Source organism: Canis lupus, chromosome 14 (genome assembly GCF_003254725.2).
Source record: "Canis lupus dingo isolate Sandy chromosome 14, ASM325472v2, whole genome shotgun sequence".
In the NCBI taxonomy this organism is placed as follows: Eukaryota; Metazoa; Chordata; class Mammalia; order Carnivora; family Canidae; genus Canis; species Canis lupus.
The window spans coordinates 36,249,480-36,265,821 of NC_064256.1; the positions used below are offsets into that span (position 1 = coordinate 36,249,480).

Consider the following 16,342-nt stretch of genomic DNA (forward strand, 5'->3'; position numbering starts at 1 on the left):
AAATGGCAGAAATGCTCCCTTCCTCACCCCCACCTCCCACTGACAACTCTCTCCAAAGATACCCTGAATCCTAAAATCTATCATTTTTATTCTCACTTAGAGGTAATTGGTGGACTAAAGCCAATAGAACAGAAGTCACAATCTCTAAGCATATCCTTTCATAGGTGGTCTAATACCTTTCTTTGGGATGCTAGAATATTTGGTTCCCAGACTTGGGGCCTCTGCAAAAACTCTAAGAGCAAGAGTCCCATTTTAATAGTCTATAGGAAACACATAAAAAGAAGAGTGAGTGCATAAAGAGGGCAGCTGTTGTGACATTTCTGTAATATTTCAAAATTATTTCTTCCAGCACCACATACATGTTTCTCCCTAACTATTCCTTTTTCTCCTACTTTAGAGCAGGAGAAGTAGGGAGGTGAGCTGTGTCAAGGCTGCTCACTGCACATGGGCACCTGACTGAGGGGGCAAAAGGTGAGTGAAACAGAACCCACCATGGCCACCAGCTCTGGGCTGCATTATCCTTCAGGGGCACTTGTTTTATTTAATCCACAGAAAGGTGCCTCAGGGGTTAGTAGAGGCTTTTGAAAGAAGCTACAAAAGCACAGGAGTAATCACTAGTACAAACAGAATTATAATGACTCTGGGGGTAGAAGATAGAGTGCTACAACAGTAGTGTGATTTTTATTTTAATTCAATGTGATGATGTGACCTCATAGAGAAAATCCAGAAGCAACACTGACTGGGGAGGAGGAGGGGAAAGGGTGAGCAAAAACAAGGTCAAACAAGAAGGAATGAGTAGTATTTGAACTGAGGTAAAAAGTTAATTAGTTATAGTCAATTTAATTCAAATGGAGGAGATAAGCCATCTAAAGCTATTTTCTCTCATTTTGAAATCCTGTTTTGCCTTATTCTATTTTTTAAACATTCAAATATGCTATAGAAATGCTTCCAAGCTCCTTTGCTCTCACAGGATTCCAGACCCTACGTAGGTGTTTAGTAATGCGATGTGAATGTACCACCCTCCCTCTCCTTTCATGTAAAGTTTGACCTGCTGGGATCAGCCCAAAGACCTGACTCAGGACTCCTGGTGGTTCAGTAATGCCTTGTATCTGTGTGTACATGAGTGGCGGATAGTAGTTGCTTGCATCTCCCTTAGGTTAATACTCAGGAATATAAAGGAATATAAATCTTAGGAAGGGGACTTCTGATGTAATAATGGTAAACCACCACAGTTAGGTGTTTTCTAAGTGTTCTTGGTCTGGTAAAAGAGAAAGTGGGAAGAAGGGAGAAAGAAAGAAAAGAGGAAAGAAAAGAGAAGGGAGAGTTACAGCATTTAGTCTTCTGAAAATTCTTAGCTACAGTGTTGTCTTCTCTTGGATATAACATGAAACAAATTATCCCAAGTAAACATAGATTTTTAAAAAAATTTTCATTGTAGATTTTAAAAATTGAGATGTAATTGGCCTATAAACATTGTGTATGGTTTTTTTTGGGGGGGGGGGTTGTTAAGAGATTTTATTTATTCATGAGCGACAGAGAGAGAGAAAGAGAGAGAGAGGCAGAGACATAAGCAGAGGGAGAAGCAGGCTCCTCTCTGGGAGACCGATGTGGGACTCAATCAAGGGACTCAATCCAGGGACTCCGGGATCACACCCTGAGCCAAACAAAGGCAGATGCTCAACTGCTGAGCCACCCAGGCATCCTTAGCATTGTGTATGTTAAAGGCATACAGTGTGTTGATGTGATATGTGATACATTTATATATTGCAATATGATTACCACTGTAGGGTTAGCTACTATCTCTATGACAAACATAGAATTTTAGAATTTCTGATCCATAAGAGAGCAAAATAAAACACTAAGGTAAATAGTCTTATTTATTTAAGAGTAAAAGTACCCAGAAAATAGGTACATTCTCCCCCAAGTTGTCCTGCATTTAGTGTTCCCTATGTTCTATTACTTACAAAGTTACCCAGTGGCATCTCAACATTAATTAAACTACTCAGATATGAAAATATTACTTTCTTGCTGTCTCATCTTTAGCATACCAGGGACATGTCTTCCTATGCCAACTTTCATCCTACCCCATGTCGACATGGGATCCTCACAAGTGAGGACAGAACAAGATGGTCTCTGAGCAGAGTCAGTCCTGATGGTCTCATCATTAAAAACCCATTCCAGTTATGGAGACTCAAATCAACTAGAAAAGAGGAGGGATCTGCTCTGCATCTAGAAAAGTACGAGTTACTTTCTGTCCTAAACAGGTTCTCAGCACTGCAGGGACAAAAAACATGAAGGGGTTGAGCTCCCTGCCTGGTGCCAGAATTCCTCTGTAACATCCCTGTCAAGCTCTCATCTATTAAGAGAAGAACTGCTCCATAGAAGGAAAGCACAATATTCTTCTTTTATTTTTTTTTTTAGATTCAAAAAAAATTTTTTAAAGCAATCTCTACACCCAATGGGAGGCTTGAAACCCCAAGATCAAGAGTCACAGGCTCCACTGACTGAGACCACCAGGTAACACTGAAGTGAAAGCATATTATTATCTTCAAGAGACATTATCAAATTTCTTCCAAAAAGGTTATGAGAATCACCATTCTCACTTTCTCCCACTTTCACAAACATCAGACATTTGACATTATTGGATTGTTTATAATTTTGTCAAATCTGATTTGCTGGGATGCCTGGGTGGCTCAACAGTTGAGCGCCTGTCTTTGGCCCTGGGCGTGATCCTGGAGGTCCAGGATCGAGTCCCACATCAGGCTCCCTGCATGGAGCCTGCTTCTCCCTCTGTGTCTCTCATGAATAAATAAAATATTTTTTAAAAAGCTGGCTATTTATTTTAAAAAAATCTTATTTTCAAAATCAAGTATGTGTGTTTGTATACCTATATCTGTGCAGATAAGATTTGTGTTTTAATTTACATTATATTAGCAGTTTATTGCTTATTAGTATTTCTTTTCTATTTGTTTATTCCCTTGTTTTTTATATATTAGAAATATAAACTCTTTCATCTGCTATATATGTTGCACATTTTGAAATTTGTCCTTTAACGTTTCAAGGACCTGTTTAGCCATGTAGATATTTTAAATTTTCATGTAGTCAAATCTGTAGCTCTTTTCTTGTAGAACTTGCTGGTTTTATGTTATGTTTAGAAAGGCCTTTCCTATTTCACCAATACTCATCCTTGGGAGTTGTTGTTGTTGACTTTTTGTAAATTATTCATTCATCTAGGGTGAATGTAGGGATCAATCTTTTTTCTTTCCAAATATTTGAAAAGCTCTCTTAACTATCCCTTCTTCAATCTAAATGACTGGGTGAATAAGTGAAAAATAGTATTGGGAATTTGTCAAATTGTCTTTTATTTTTTACCATTGCTCTGGATCCAGGGCACTGAAGGGACTGAGAGGCTACACTCCCTCCTATTTTTGTCATATCTTCCTTGAATCCAAATAATAATTAGTTAGCAAAACAACCTAATGGGAAATATAGCCTCTCTTCAGAGACCTACAATACTTTTTCAAGTATGTGCTAACTAAGGTCTTATCCTAATTTTATTAAGGAGTAGCTCTTCGCATTCTGAATTCCAAATCAATGATGTGATCTTTGGCAATCTGCTCTGGAAGAAAGAGAGTAGCATTCTATTCCTGCCTGTGTTTGGTTGAGGGTTTATGGAGTGTGGGTGGATGGAGAAAATACAAAGGAAGGCACAGATAAGAATTACATCGGTTTAAAAAAAAAAAAAAAAGAATTACATCGGTTTTTAAAAATGGATACATTTCCATTCCTGCAGATTTCAGGTGCTCTTCTAAATTAGCTGAAAAATCACAGAAATATTTTGTCCACATGTCCCAAAATACTCTATCTTACTATAACTCTCTTGGATTTACACATACCAAAATGTTTGCGAACAGCTTGGACTAATTCAAATTCCAAGGAAAACACTAAAGCTATTTGTGACAAGAAAAAAGAAATATTTGAACTAAAAACATAGTCAATGGTAATTTACAAACTGAAGATAATTTTATGTCAATACTCAATTTGGAAAAAGCAACTCTCATAGGAATTTCCCTTCTCTCCCCCAATATACAAATAGCCAGCTTGTATGTTCATATGGACTCCACTGCTTACTGTAAATGGAAGACCTTACATTTCGCATCTTAAAATAGATAAGACATTCTGTAAAAGGAAATCTATCTCATACAAAATAGTCCCTTTTACTTATGAAAACAGGTATTCATATTTTATATTTACCATACAAATCCTAAGTATTTATGAGGTTTAAAAAATGTATGTATCACTGAACTTGTTTGGAATTGGTCTCCAGATGATCTTTGACCTTAGACTGACAGTTCCAAAATTCTAATCTGTTTGAAAATGTCAAAACATCAAGGCAGCTTTTACCTTCATAGGGAGATTATTTTGTTTTTCCTTGCGTTGAAAAATTAAAGCCCTTGTGCTCCTTTAAACACAGAAGAAAAAAAAATGGCTACTTTCAAAAATAATGGTGAATATGCACAGACAGGTTTTATTAGGCATGGTTCTTTTAGTCATGATTATATACTTTTAAAATGGCCACTCCTATTTCATCTAAGTAGTTAAATTCTTAATGAGTTTTGTCCCCAAAATTTGCAAAAAAAAAAAAAAGAAAGAAAGAAAGAAAGAAAGAAAGAAGGAAAGAAAGAAAGAAAGAAAGAAAGAAAGAAAGAAAGAAAGAAAGAAAGAAAGAAAGAAAGAAAGAAAGAAGAAGGAAGGAAGGAAGGAAGGAAAGAAAGAAAGAAAGAAAGAAAGAAAGAAAGAAAGAAAGAAAGAAAGAAAGAAAGAAAAGAAAAGAAAAATACCGGAAGACAGCTTATAATGGGAGTGGGGGAGGAATAAGTTAGGGCTTAGAAATTGGAAAGAGCAGTTCTGGTAAGACAAGCAAAAACAAAAAAATGTTTATAGTTAACAGGCAACTAGTTAACCACAACTAGGGAGCATGTGGTGCTGAATAAAAAGAACTGTTTAGGCTGTAACGAAAAGTCAACTGGACTTGACCTAGATTCCAAGCAAAAGAATAAACACCTTTTTCTCTGAAGGGTAGACAATACCTTATTGTCTATTCCAAATAATAATTATGTTAGACAGAATAATTGCCCCCTAAAGATGTCCATGTCCTACTCCCTAGAACTTGTGAATGTTAGTTTCCATGGCAAAAGGAACCTCACAAGTGTGATTCAGTTGAGGATTTTGAGATGTTGAGATGATTCTGGATTAACTGGGTGGGCCCAACATAATTGCAAGGTCCTCATAAGAGACAGGCAGGACTCTCTGTTCTGAGAGCAGAAAATATGAAGAGGGAAGCAGAGAGTTAGAGCCAGAGATTTGAAGATACTACTCTAATGCCTTTGAAGATGGAGGAAAGGGCTGCAGAGCCAAGGAATGCAGGCAGAAACTGGAAAAGGTCAGGAAATGGATTCTCCCCAATCCTTGAACCTCCAAAGGAAATAAGCCCTGCCAAACCTTGATTTTAGCTTAGCAAAGCCAATTTTGGACTTCTGACTTCCAGAACTATAAGATAATGAATGTATGCTGTTTTTAGTTGCTAAATTTGGGATCATTTATAACAGCAGCAGTAGGACACTATTAGTCTAGCCCAAACCACATGTAAAATGCAAAAATTTTCATTCATTTATAAACGAGATCATCATACATATCTCCTGTCTCTGTGTAAGGAGCTTTGCTAACAGTATTCTGGACAGGTGAATGCACCAGGCTTGAGGAGATGGGAGAAGAACTAGCAGGCACAAGGGACCATATTTTTAGCATCAGAGACCCAGCGTCAGCTCCTCCAGCAATGAAGGTTTCAATGTGAAGGACACCATATCCAGCAGACAGTTTGGTGGAAACTCCAATCCTTGACACTTGGTTTTACTTTTTTTTTTTTTTTTTTAAGATTTTATTTATTCATGAGAGAGACAGAAGCAGAGGGAGAAGCAGAGGGAGAAAAGCAGAGAGAGAAGCAGGTTCCATGCAGGGAGCCCGATGTGGGACTCCATCCCAGGACTCCCGGATCATGCCCTGGGCCAGAGGCAGGCATTAAATCGCTGAGCCACCCAGGGATCCCCTGGTTTTACATTTTTTTTTCTCTTTCCTGACCAGTCAACAGCAAAAAATTTAAACAAATCTGCTCTATTTACAATGTCTCTAGAAATATGTACGGCATAATTTTAAAATGAGCCTGGGGGTGATTTTTTTGGGGGTGGTCATGAAACCATCACAATTAATCTTGCTCCCATTTCCTCGTGAGATGACCTGCTAAGGTTCCCTGGGATCCCAGGTGGCCTGGCAGACAGCAGAACTATTCTTTCCGGAAGTTAACACTCAGTGGGGCCAATACCCCCATCCCCACCCCCTTACCCCTACATTGCATTCCCCCACCCTCCCCACCCCCTACCCCTGGGCCCAGGCAGGCCATTGGGCTATTAGAAGAAAGCAGGATGGCCACTGCCTGGGGCCCTGGGAAGGGAGGTGGCTCACTCACCTGTGTCCTGGTCAGGCTATCCTAGAGCACAGGCATCAAGGGCCCTCTTAGCTCCGGCTGCTCCTGGCATCCCAGTGCTGGCTCTGTGGAATCTGCAGAAGCTGCTTCTCTGCTCAGGTGCATGAGGTTTCACAGTGCAGCCTCCTATCTCCCATGGCTGGTTCTTTCTGAAATTCCCTTGTTTGTCACACAGAATGCTCCAAGATTGATTTTAGTGAACTTTTATATGTTAGACAGCTGTGGAGACTTCAGAAGAATGAAAGGGAATTGTTTTCAAGGAGAGCCCTGGGGCCAGGCTGCTTAGCCTCAACTTCTTGCTGTGCGGCCTGGAGCAAATTTCCAATCATCAGAGGGTGTCACCTTCTTCACTAGTAAAAGAGGACCAACTGCTACTACTATTAGAATCTAATTCAATCTAATTCATGTGCTTGTTGTGAGGTTCTTAGCCTAGAACATTTTAAGGGCTCAATTAATGTTGGCTATTATCATTATCTTCTTCCTATAATTAATGTTGTATATATCCTGGACCTTATCCATTCAGCAGAAATTCTCACTTATGCATGGACATCAGGAACACATAGGTCAATAAGTCCCCTTGCAGCCGAAGAAGAACTCATGTCTAGAGGGAGAGGCATATATAAATATACAATGATAGGCTGGCCATACCACCATCATAGAAGCACTGTTAAAGAAGACTAGTTAATCTGCAAATGACTTGCAGTTCTTTGATCCAACTGTATAGGCCACAACTGCAAATTGGGACCCCAGTGGCATCCACATATTACGTGTGATCTATTCTACTCAGTAGCTTTAAGCACACATGTATCCAGGAACTAGATTAAAATCAGTGTGTGTGTGTGTGTGTGTGTGTGCAGATAGAGAGAAGGGAATTTTAAGTAAATTACAGATATTCCTGTGTAAATATCTCAGTATGTATCTCTAAAAAAATTTAGAACTTCCCTATATATTCACAATACCATTATCACACCCAAATAAGTTAACTAGAAACTCTTAATGTCATCAGTCCATACTCAAATTTCCACAACTGTCCCCAAGATGCTTATTATGGGTGATTTTCTTCAAGACAGGCTCCAAAGACACTTATTGCATTTGGTCAACACGTTTGCCAAGTGTCTTCTAATCTTTCTCATCTACAACAGTCCCCCAGGCTGGTCTTTTCTTCTCTTCTCTTTTCTTTTCTTTTTAAAATGACTTTGACTTATTGAAGGAACCAGGATAATGTGTCTTATAGGACAACCCATATTAAGGATATGTTTGATGATTTCCTTGCAGTATACTCATGTGTTTTAAAAATATGTTTTTGAACTAGTAACCTACATTCAGAATTCAGGCAACTTTGAGTAAAATTCTGGATTTCTGGCTTCTTTTGAAAAACATCAAAAGATCTGACAGTACTAGGTCAGTGCTGTTGGCCAGTTACAATTTTTGGCACCCCACTGTCTTCATGTTAACACCCAGCACATCTCATCCATCTGCATGCACCTAATGACTTAGTTTAATGACTGCATCAGTTAAGGTTCTCCAGAGAAACAGAACCAATGGATACATATAAAGAGATTTGTTTTCAGGAACTGGCTTGTGGAATTGTAGGGGCTGGAAGTCTGAATGAAATCCATAACTTCGGCAGGATTTCAATGTTGTACACTTGCAGAATTCCTCCTTCTCGGGGAAACCTCAGTTTTTGCTCTTAAGGCCTTCAAATGATTGGGTGAGGCCACTCATATTTTGGAGGGTAATCTCCCTTACCTAAAGTCAACTCATCATAAATGTTAATTCCATCCACAACATAGCTTCATGGTAACATGAAGTCTAGTCAATTTGAAACATATCCTTAACCATCACAATAACTGTTCTAAAACCAAAGATATGAATGTTGGTTTTACTTTGCTTTCGTGTCTCAAAGGCTTTCTCCTCCTTCATATTAGTTTTTCATTGCTGTGTCAAATGGAAGGCTTAAGCTCTAGACCTAGTGGCATGAAACAACGCAAATTTATTATCTTACAATTTCCACAGGTCAGCAGTCTGGACACAGTGTGGCTAGATTCTCTATTCCAGGTCTCACCTGACTGAAACCAAGGTGTCAGGTGACAATGCACTCTCCTCCAGAGCTTTGTGGCCTTTTCTAAACTCTCTGCTCTTTGGCAGAATTCATTTCCTGGTTGTAGGCTGAGGTCTGTCAGCTGGGAACCATATTCAGCTCTTAGAGGTCACCTACATACTTTACACTGTGGCCCCCTCCATTCTCGGGTTGGTCAAAATGCATCAAATCTGTCTCCTGCTTCAAATCTCTCCTCTGTCTTCTGCAACTGATTGGGGAGAAACAAGCAAACAAACAAAAAGTCTCTCTGCTATTAAAATGTTCATGTAAGTGCCTGGGTGGCTGAGTTGGTTAAGTGTCTGCCTTTGGCTCAGTTCATGATCCTACTGTCCTGAGACAGAGCCCCACATCAGGTTCTGTGGGGAGTCTGCTTTTCCCTCTCCCACTGTCCCTCCCCCTGCTCATGCTCTCTCTCTCCCTCTCTCTCTCTCTCTTCCCAATAAATAGATAAAATCTTAAAAGAAGAAAAAGTTCATGTATTTAGGTTAGGCCGACCAAATTATTTCCCTTAAAGTCGGCTGTGACCTATAACATACCCTAACACAGGAGTAAAATCCTTCAGTCATAGTCCTACATATTAACTTATTTATTTTAAAGATTTATTTACTTATTTGAGAGGGGGGAGAGCAGAGGGAGAGGGAGAGAGAGAATCCCAGCAGAATCCCCACTGAGTATAGAGCCTGACACAGGGCTCAATCTCATGACCCTGAGATCACAACCCCAGCTGAAATCAAGAGTCAGATGCTTAAAACAACTGAGCCACCCAGGCTCCCCATAGTTCTACATATTTATTACACAGGACATCTGCATGGAAGGGAGAGGTGCAGAGTCTTGGGGCCCATGTTAGAAACTCCCTACCACATGTTTCTTCAGGTTATTGGCAAAAGGTGTTATCCTCCATATTTACAGAAAGAACAGAATCACAGTGAGATGCTCAAAAATCAACTGATGAGCAAAAACAATTTCCTAATTATTACAAGAAGGTAGCTAGTAGCTGAGCCATGCCTTTCTATACAGACCAGGAGCACTTTTAAGTAGAGCCTTGCTAAATTATGCATTCTCATAAAGTGTAAAGGGGATCTCCCTTTGTTTCTTTCCACAAACCCTGCCTTCAGAGTAAGAATTTACTCATCTCTTCCCATTCTGAGCTTTATTGGTAGCTTCTTGTAAAACCAGTCTGAAACCAAGTAAGCATGAAAGATCTATGAAAGCAAAACCAGAAACCAAACAAAGAGCTGCACAGACTCTTTGGCATTACATTTAAAAAATAATCACAAAAGGGGAAAGAGGGAAAAGATCCCAAACGGGGACCCACCAATGCAGGTGTTGATCTCAGAGGGACTTATGGGGGTAATTCAAGTTTTTTACTCTCGGTTGCTATTTGGTGTACAGGAAAAGCAAGAGGAAAAGTGAAAGAGGCAACTTTGAAGAATGGATGCAAAATCCAAAATTCCAGACTGATAGAAATGATGATTGAGCCACAAAAATGTGCAGTCACACTTATAGCCTTTATCTTTTCATAACTGTGTGTTTCCCAGATCATTTTATAAGGAGAAGTCATACATTCATCTGCCAAAACAAAACAAAACTTAAAAAAACTTATCAACACAGCAGTAATACACATTTATCAAACCTCTATTATATATAGAGCTTAGCACTGGTTACCATGACAGCCTTTGCCCCAGCATATTTCCCCAAAGACCTTTACAGGAAAGTTTTAAAAAGAGAAAGAGATGCTTCAATTCCCTTATTTGATTTTTCTTTTATTGGAAAACCTGGGCGGGGGGGGGGGGGGGGGGAGGGGACAAAACTCAGGCATGACTAGGTGAGAAGCACCCATTTTTCCATGGATCCAATTTATAATCCTATGCCACAAGGAGGAACCTAAACCACAAAAAAATATTTCATAAGTGTTGCTAACATACATCTTTCAGCCTGTTTTACAATGCAAGGTTGTTGAGCATAGACTCAGCAATCTCCCGAAATGAACTGCTGGAAGTCCCCTCAGGAGAGCTTTTCCTCAGTGAGGAGCCACAAATGACACCTCACTTAAAGTGACTGTGATCAGAAGAGTTTATAAGGAACTGAAATATTCTCATGAATTTTAATGTTTAACTTAGGCATTTCTTCTCCAGGCGAAATCTAAACAGAAACCTTGCCAGATACCTCTGGTAGCCAGGAGAACTAATAACGCAATCTCCTGCCAAGTGTTTGAGATACGAGATTAAAAATAATGGTGTCCCTCTCAAGAGAGTTTTTGGGTCAAGGATTCCTCCCTCCCCTCCCATCCCAACTTCCTGGAGAGCTTTCTATTTTATATATCTAGGATGTTTCTTATTATATTTATTTAATAATGGAGAGTGGGGTTGGGGGTGGGCATGGGTGATAAAGAAATAACTATTTGGCTTTCTTGTACGTTGCAACCTAAAAGGAAAGCCAAACATGGCATAATGAGGGAGAATTTGGGGAACACAGCCAAGGCAAAGGCTGGGAGGACTCACCAAAAGCAATAGACATCCATCATCCCTAATCCCAGAAAACCCTGAGTAAGGGTCTGGAAAGAGAGGCTGTGATTTGTTTGGACATCACAGTTCAGAGTCCCTGAGACCAACTTCTTGCCTCCTCTATAAATTAAAGCTCCTTTAATCATCCAGACTTTATTTCAAGGGAAGGTAAGAATGAGGATGCTATAAACACATATCTTCTTGACAACATAAATTATAGTTCCCAGAAGTTTCCTTTATGTGTTCCAATATTATCATTACTATTCACCACTAGTCCCCCAGAGATACCTAGAAAATGAGCTATTTAAATCAACACCTCCTACAAATAAATAATTTCTCAGCTTGCAGTTTTCATCCATCTAGCATTTCCTTCTTCACTGTACTCTCTCCTATTCCTCTTGACTAAGGGAAATTAGATTCTCTCCTCTGACTTAGCATTAGTTTTGCATAGGTGTTCACTTCTTTTTCTTCCCACACCCTTATCTCCATGACAGCTCCATATCCAATAGGATCCCTTTTATGAGGGCATTTGTCTTTGACTGAAAGGTAAAAGTGTGTCTATGATGTTGGGTTTGAGACTAATAAGGTAACGTTTTTCAACCTTTCATGAAATGTTGAGCTGGGTAATCCATTTGTGGGTAGGAAGATACTGTCCTGTGCATTGTAGAATGTTTAGCAGCATCCCTGGCCTCTATACATGAGATGCTAGCAGGACCTTCTGCTCCAAATATTAGCCTCAAATGTTAAATGTCTCCTGGGGAAAAACTGTCCCCAGTTGAGAAGCACTAGACTAAGGAAATCAGAAGAGAAATATAAGGCAGAGTCCTTTGGCTTTGGTAGTTTAAAATTGTAAGGCGACATAGAATGTTAGATATAGAAGTGTCTTCAGAAATGATCTTGATCAACTCTTCTTTTTGCGTGTGTAAGTAAACTAAATAAGGTACAGAGACATTGAATGACTTGCTCAGGGAGTTGTACACAGGAACATTGCTGAAAAAAAAAGCAGCATGTCATTGTACTTGTGCAGATCACATATGATATATCAACCTAAAGAAGTGAGATATTAATGTTGGTTAGTAGTGGTAGGGAGGAAGTAGGACTGAGCCTAGATGAAGAGACTTGAAAAGTGAGATGGGCGGGAAGAATAGGGAAAGGAATGCTAGGTATGCCTGTGCATGACTGCAGCATGAGCAAAGGGTCAAAGCTGAGTAGAGCATGGAACATTGGAGGAATGAGACAGAGACTACCCTAGGATGGCAAGAGGTGGGCTTACAGATTGAATGGTCCAAATTCTGGAGGTATCTGGGGATCTGATTTCCTGGATTAAGTCCAAGCTCTGATCCAGAGCACTCAGGAAAAAAAAAAAAGATTTCTGACATCCTCTTGGGGAAAGCCCAAGCATTGAGACAACTCTTCTGTGTGTAGTGATAAGAGATACAAGTAACATCAGTTCTCCTCCTTTTCATGCTTTTCCTTCCCAGGTGCAGCCTGTGATTCTGATGGGGACTGGCAGATCTGTGCTTCTGCCTACGAGGACCTCCTTCCCCAGGAGGCCATCTACAAGGGGATCTAGGTGACCTGCTGATTAAGATCCAGCTTGCCAGAGACTTAGGTTTATCCTGTTATGTTTGCTACTGGTTAAAAATTCTATTTTCTGTACAATTAGTCAGACTAAAGTTTTCACTGTGTTTGTTTGGCAAAACGAATTAAACAGAAAGTAAGGTTTAAAAAAAAAAGTGAAATATACAAAATGGAAATCAAGAGATCTGTGTTCTAGTCTCAGCAATTCACTGACAACCCAATGACTTGGACAAGCCCCTTTATTTCCCTAGGTCTTAGTTCCTGCACCTGTGAAGTGAGGGTATAGAACTGGATGATCGCAGAAGTCCTTTCCAGCTCTCACATTGTATGATTCAGTAAACACGCACCCCTCAAAATACCCCCATGAGATTAGACCCACCTGCTCTCATCCTACTGGCTAAAGAGCTGTTTGTCACTTGCCCTCATACATCTCAGCAGGTCCCCTAAGAGAGCCATGAGGTGAGAGGGATGTGTAACTTCTGGCCCAACCATTCATCACATCCACATGTGAATAGCTTGACTATAAGGAAATGTGCTGATGTCCCAAATGTTCCTGATTAGTTGCAGTTTTTCTCTTATAAAATAAAGCCTGCCATTTCCGGCCCTGATTTTTGCTAAACACATGATTGCACAGTTGACTGGATTTAGAAAAAAATAATATACAACAGCTGAAGAGCAAGTGAACAGAGAACAAGTCATCAAAAAGATGTTATCATGTCATTTAGTTTACAAAACCAGTAAAAGGAGTCAGTTTTGTTTGGCATGGATAAAGGCAAACAAAGAGAGAATGCAACAAATTTAAAACTTCTGTTCAAGGAGGGATTCTATGGATAAAGTTAAAGGACAGCTAAAAAAGTAGATAAAGATATTTGCGATGTCTAAAATCCATGAGGGATTGTTAAGTAGAATACATATGAAATTTCTGGAGGTCAGTAAGCAATCCCAATAGCAAAATCAACAAAAGCTATAAACAGGCAATTTCCAAAAGACCAAACCCCAAAAGCTAATAAGCATACCATGAGATACTCAAAATAAGGGATAATCAGGGAAATGGAAAATGAAGGAATGATGAGATACTGCTTTGCACCTATATGGCTAGTTAAAATAAAAAAGCTAGATGATGCCAAATGTTGGCAGAGTTGTAGGAACTTCTATTTACTGTTGGTGGGAGTGTAAACAGGTACAAGTAGTATCGAGAACAATCTGGCAGATGATCAAAGTACATTCATACTTCTGGGTCAACATCTGTATTAGCTGCCTTAGCAAAGTACCCTAAACTCGGTGCCTTAAAACAACAAAAATTTATTCTCTTACAGTTGTAGAGTTCAGGAGTTTGAAATCAAGATATCAGTAGGGCCTCACTCCTTTTAGAGTCTGCAGGGGAGAACCTTTCCTTGTCTGTTTCAGAGTCTGGTAGCTCCAAGTGTTCCTTGGCTGCACAATTCTAATCTCTGCTTCTATCTTCCTATGGGTTTCTCTTCTTTTTTTATGTCTTTTCTTCTTCTATCTCTTCTAAGGATACCAGTCATTGGGGCAGCCCGGGTGGCTCAGCAGTTTAGCGCTGCCTTCAGCCCAGGGCATGATCCTAGAGACCTGGGATGGAGTCCCAGGGATGGAGTCCCGGGGATCAAGTCCCATGTCAGGATCCCTGCATGGAGCCTGCTTCTCCCTCTGCCTGTGTCTCTGCCTCTCTCTCTCTCTCTCTCTCTCTCTCTCCCTTCTTCTGTGTTTCTCATGAATAAATAAATAAAATCTTAAAAAAAAAAAAAAGGATACCAGTCATTGGACTTAACGCTCACCCTACTCCAGTATGACCTTGTCTTAATTTGATTACATATGCAAGGAGTCTATTTCCAAATACATCACATTTCAGGTTCTAGATAGATATGATTTTGGGGGGATTATTAAACCCAGTACAGTTTAGTCTGTGGTTCCCCCAAGTGTTTGTCCTTCCCATATGCAAAATATATTCAACCTCCCAACCCCAACATCTCCCCAAATTTTAACCCATGCCAGCATCAACTCTAAGTTCAAAAATCTCATCTAAGTATCATCAACTGAAAAAGTTCTAAATCTCATCTTCTAAATCAGGTATGGGTAAAACTGGAAGTATGGCCCATTTGGGGGCAAAATTCTTTTCCATCTGTGGATCTGTGAAACTAGAAAACAGGTTATTTGCTTCTAACATACAATGTTGAACAGTTATAGGATAGACATTCCCACTTCAAAAGGAAAAAAAAATAAAAGGAATAAAGGGACACTTGGTCCCCAAAAAGTAAAAATCTAACAGGGCAAATTTCATTTTCCCTTTCAAGCCTGAGAATAATCCTCCATGATTCAATACATCCTCTTGGCCCATGGGAGCTCTGTCTCTGGGCTTGCAGTGATCCCACCCTCTAAGCCCCTGGTGGCCCTGTCCTCTGGGCCTACAGTGGCACCACAGTCATTCTTCCTTTTTCTTTAAAAGGTTGCAAGTATTTGTAGTAAGGTAATTCTATCAGCCAATTCTCTGTCTGTCCTGTCGAATTTTGGAAGTCTGATAGCCTTCCTTCATTTCATCCCATCTCTATTCTTTCAGTTCAAGCTGGTAGTGTTTTTCTGATATAAACTCATAAGAACCCTTGTGAGTCTCCTCTACGTGTCATATGGGTCCTTACTATCAGACAAGAGGATTCTTGTCTGTCAAGAAAGATAGATCTTTCCAGCACAACACTATCTTTATCCCCAGCTTCTGTGGTGATAGTCAAGTGGATCCATGAGTCACATGGCTAATTTCTACAGCAAAAGGTTGTCCAGCCACATCTCACCCTTCTCTCTAGAGCACACTTGCCAAAGTAAATTTTCTAAGTTTAGCGTCCTTTGTAGTCCTGGTAAACTGAGAGTCTCCCCAGTCAAAGTGCCGGTTTCTTTTCATTCAATGGTTCCATCCTCAGTTGATCTTTCCTCTCACATTTTACCATAAGTAGCAAGGAGAAGCCAGGCTGCATCTTCAGCTCTTTGCTTAGAAACCTCCTCAGTTAAATATCCAAACTCATAGTTCACAAATTCTGCTTTCCACACAACAAAGAAAACACAATTTGACCAAGTTTTCTACCACTAGATAGCAAGGATAACCTTTGCTCCCTTTTCTGATAAATGTCCCTCATTTCCTTTTGAGGTCTTGCCAGAAGCACCTTTAATGTCCATTTTCCTAACAGTTTTCTATACATGGCAATATATGTATCCACGAAGACCACAGATGCTTTCTGCACCGTGCCACTCATGTCCTGGTGAGTTTCTCACCAGAATCTACACTTTGGTTATAATGAACTTCACAGTTCATTTAGCCTCTAACCATTACCCAGTTCCACAGCCATTCCCTCTGTTTTAGGTATTTGGTAGAGCATCATCCTACTTCCGGGTAGCAAAATCTGTATTAGTCTCCCAGGGCTGTCTTAACAAGTAACACAAAATTAGTGACTTAGTGCAATGAAACTTATTCTCTCATAGTTCTTAAGGCCAGAGGTTTGAAATCAAGGTTGTGTTCCTCCTCTGAAGGGCCTAAGGTGAGAATCCTTCCTTGTCTCTTCCAGGCTTTGATGGCTCCAGGTATTTGGCTGTGGCTGCATCACTCCA

At 39.9% G+C, this 16,342-nt stretch overlaps 1 long non-coding RNA gene across 1 annotated transcript; it reads left to right on the forward strand.

Moving 5' to 3' along the window:
* The first annotated feature begins 2,408 nt into the window (after positions 1-2,408).
* Positions 2,409-12,882, forward strand: LOC125752442 (uncharacterized). The gene is made up of 2 exons (XR_007401952.1): positions 2,409-2,517; positions 12,628-12,882. It is a non-coding gene; the product is annotated as an uncharacterized LOC125752442 (long non-coding RNA).
* The last annotated feature ends 3,460 nt before the right edge of the window (positions 12,883-16,342 follow it).